Source organism: Pseudorasbora parva, chromosome 7 (genome assembly GCF_024679245.1).
Source record: "Pseudorasbora parva isolate DD20220531a chromosome 7, ASM2467924v1, whole genome shotgun sequence".
Taxonomy (NCBI): domain Eukaryota; kingdom Metazoa; phylum Chordata; class Actinopteri; order Cypriniformes; family Gobionidae; genus Pseudorasbora; species Pseudorasbora parva.
Genome location: NC_090178.1, coordinates 2,870,232 through 2,874,852, shown reverse-complemented (window position 1 = coordinate 2,874,852; position 4,621 = coordinate 2,870,232).

Sequence of the window (4,621 nt, the reverse complement as noted above, 5' to 3'; positions counted from 1 at the left end):
AAACAGAAATTATAATACACTCAAAGAAAAAATTAAGAAAACAATTTTAATATGAATAATATGTAAGGATTCAATTCAATTTGGTGGAATTTTACTATTAATTAAAATCTGTAAATCTTAAAAAAGCCTTAATTTTTTTTCTTAATTATGATGAGTCATAATTATGAGATGTCAAAATTGACAATTTATGAGACATATATCAGACATATATTTTTTGACAATTTACAAATTTGTACAGTAAAATGTCATCAAATTGAATTGAACAATCTTTACATATTATTCATATTATGAATTTGTAAATTAGATTTAAGTCTTAAACTATTCCCAAAATATATATCTTAATGAAGAATAAATCTTAATGGAGCAAGGGAACAGACTATTTAGTTTGTGATTCATAAAAATAAAAAAACATTTATATGAATAAACTGAAATTCCCTTCCATTAAGATTTATACAAAATGTTTTATTAAGCTTTAGGTTTAATTCATAAAGTCATAATATGAATAATATGTATTGATTGTTCTGTTCAATTTGAGAATTTTACTGTACAATTGAAATGTGTAAATCTTCCAAAAAAGGCTTAATTTTTTTGTGAATGTACTAATTTATAATTATGAGGGAATAACTGATATAAAGCATGATTTTTTTTCCTTATGTGGCAATAATCCGCACTGTCAAGCTCATGAAATCATGAGATAAAAAGTAAAAATTAGGTACAAAGTCATAATTATGAGGTCAAATCTGAGATTTTAAATTATAATCATGAGGTAAAAGTAGAAATCATCACGTACACTAAGAAATTAGGTTTTTCTTTAGGATTTACAAATTTCAATTTTACAGTAAAATTCCATCAAATAGAATTTAACAATCATTACATATTATTCATATTATGAATAATGTGTTTTATGAGTTTAATGAAACATTTAGCATAAATCTTAATGAGATAAAAAGTAAAAATTAGGTACAAAGTCATAATTATGAGGTCAAAACTGACATATTAAATTTTAATCATGAGCTAAAAGTAGAAATCATCACTTACACTAAGAAAATAAGTTCAATTTTACAGTAAAATTCCATCAAATTGAATTTAACAATCATTACATATTATTCATATTATGAATAATGTGTTTTTTGAGTTTAATGAAACATTAAGTCTTAATGGAACAACTGACATTAAGTTTATGTAATTTGTTTTTACATTTTAATATATGAATAATCAATTTGATAGAATTTTACTGTACAATTGAAATGTGTAAATCTTCCAAAAAAAAGGTTTTTGTTTTTGAAGTCATAATAATGAGAGAAAAACTACCATAAAGCATGATTTTCCTCTTATGTGTTGATAATCAGCACATAAAGACATTATTTTGCCCAGTATTTGTTCCTGAAGTATATTTTTATGCTTATTAGAATACTGCATTGTTTTCTTAGCCCCAAGAGAAATTAATAAATCGTCCATTGAATATCTTGTGCAACAAATGGTGATTAAATGACGACAGAATCATCATTTAGGGTGAATTCTTCCTGCTAAAAGAGGCCGATGGTATAACAAGCCTGAGTTTCTGTCCAATTGGCCTTCGGTTTACTTTACACTCTCAAACTGATCCTTTCCCTGTTTTAATTAGTAAGTGTCCATTTACACGGGAGCTTTTCCTTGTGTTTATAGGCACAATAAATCACTGACACCTGCTAATGTTCACATCAAGATGATCCTGATCCGGTCCGTGTTTTAAAACTGACACTGATTTGTTTAACTAATTCATCAACCTAAAATCAAAGTGAAGGCCTACTTAAAATGGCAAGAGCGAGATGTGGCACGTGTGCATAGACCAAAATGTAACAATAAATGGTTAAAACTGGCTTTTTTATAATTTTTAATAAAGATAGGGCTACTGACAGTTTCTATTATGAAATTGCATGCTCAGGGGAGTGAGATGCAAGAGAGAAACTTGATAGTGTTTCAGACCGCCGTCGATTTTCAATTTGCATAAGAAAATAAATGGATACGTGGATAATCCCTAACAGAAGGTCGTGATGGTATGGATGACAATGATATCATTAGCCTGATCATCTGGGATGTTTCAGATTTAAAGTGAACAATAGGAAAGGAATGACGGCGACGGGTTCACACGGTTCTCCGGCTTTTATTAATGAGCTGAACGTCTTGTTTTTCAGAAATCACATCCCATAATCCGACTCGGATAGAAAGCATTATCCTTAGTGACTCACAGTTTGGGTTTTTCATGGACAGCATTATTAAAAAAAGATCAAAAATATGTTACAGAAAAATGTTGTTGCATTAGTAAAATAAAAAACGAAGCGTCATACTTAAAAAGAAAGAGAGCGCAAGCACACTTTATGAGAAAAACACTGCACAAAATGTTTTCATAAAACAAATTACGTACTGTAAATGTATGACTTGAATTATGTAAGTCTTAAATAATATGAGATGTCAAAATTGTCATACTAAGAAGCTAAAACTAGTTTCTTACATACTAAAAGTAGAAAATATCACATACACAAAAATATTTAGATTAATGAATTTCAATTGTACAGTAAAATTACGCCAAATTGAACTGAACAATCATTTCATATTATGAATTTTAAATCTAAAACTACCACTTAATAAAACATTTTGTATAAATTGTAATGGAAAAAAGGGATGTTTAGTTTGTGATTCGTATTAATAAATTAAAATAAAATAAAAATATGTTTAAATATGGTAAAATATAGTCCATTCCCTTGCTCCCTTAGGATTTATACAAAATGTTTTATTATTCCTCATTTAAAAAAATAAAATAAATCATAATACGAATAATATTTAAGGATTATTTAATTCCATTTGATGGACTTCTACTGTCCAATTTAAATTCATAAATCTTTAAAAAAAAAAAACTTAATTATTTTTAAGTGTACCAAGTCATAATTATGAGGAAAAAACTGACATAAAGTATGATTTTCTTCTTATGTGGTGATAATCCACACTATAAAACACGCAATCATGAGATAAAAAGTAAAGATTATGTACAAAGTCATAATTATGAGGTCAAAATGGACATATTAAGTTATAATATTGAGATAAAACCCCACAAAAATGGCATTTACATGAAGAAAAAAAGAGTGCAAGCACACTTTATGAGTAAAAACATTGCACAACAAGTTCAAAACCTCTTTCTGGTTGTCACATGTTAGTCTGTATATCAAATAATGTGCATTATTGCGACAGCTGCGAGTGAATTGCTTCTCAAACAAGAGCAAATGAAGGGCGTGGCTTGATTTTGTCTGTGGGGAATTGATTGGCTGGTTGTGGTTTGCTATTGGTGGATCGCATGTGAGTGACAGGTTGCCCCGCCCTCTTCATCAGAGAATGGATGTCGCTCTAATTCTGATTCAAGATTAGAGAGAAAATCATTAATAGGCTAATAAACAGTATTCCATCAGAATAGGTCATTTTGATATCACGATGACTTGGTCGTTTTGATTTCATGTTAACTTTTGTATGTATTTCCATTAAGTCAGCATTGTTGGCGTCTGGTTGTGTTTATGATCTGGGTTGGCAGTGTCAGGGGCTTTCAGTTCTGCATTAGCACTAATGGCCAGAGGGGTCACGCTTAAAATCATAATGGCTTTTCCGCTCCGTCCTCCTGCTGTGAAAAACGTCTCAAACTCGGCCTCGTGATCAGAAAGGACGTCAGACAGGCGACAGCCCAATAAAAGATGCCGGCTTCAATCTCTCATATGCTTTAAAGAAATTCATTGTGCACTTCCTTCGTAACACGATGGCGGCCGCTTCTTTTCAGAGCGCTTTCTGACACGTTGTCATTATAATTGTACTTTGTCACAGTGCTGTTGTTTGACTGTGGCTGGAGGGGGAAAGGCCTTGTTTATTGTTTTAATTCATAAAAAAGATTCAGAAGAGACAGATATTCTCGTAATCCTGTTTTCACTTTTAAGACACACTCTTAGAAGGAAAGATTATATGTTGAAGCTTAAAGGGTTCCTTCAGACACTTCACATTTACGACCTTTTCAGAATACCATTAATTTATTTTTAATTTTAAAGCTGCAGTCTGTAATTTTTGGGGTTTATTTGGGGGTACTTTGGAATTTTTTTTTTTTTAAACCTGTACTTTTGCCAACTAGTCCTAGTCCTTGGAACCATATTCTCTGGAGAGTGAATATCAATATGTATTTAAAATAAAGTCAATATTTCGATTCAATGGGAGCCAAAATGTTCAACTAAAATGGCCGTAACTCATGAAAGGAACAAGATATTTTGACCAAACTTGGTACATGTGTGTATAAACTCAATCTGAGGTCACGTGTAAAAAATTGCAGTAATCGGCCACTTGTTGGCGCTGTAACGGGAAAAAAAACATGAAAACGGCTATAATCACCCAACCGTTAGTCCGCTTGACTTGAAAATTGGCATGGAGTGTCTTGGTCCAAGGTGCCATTATTGTTTATGAGGACATTGGCGTATCTAAAAAAAAAAACATGGCCACCTTTTAAGGTGCAAATTAAGTTTAAGCAACTATTAAACAAGGTTAATGGAGGCTGACTAGGAACGAAACTCAACATGCACCTTCGACTCGCGGCCCTTGAGTTCTGTAAGAATTTTGA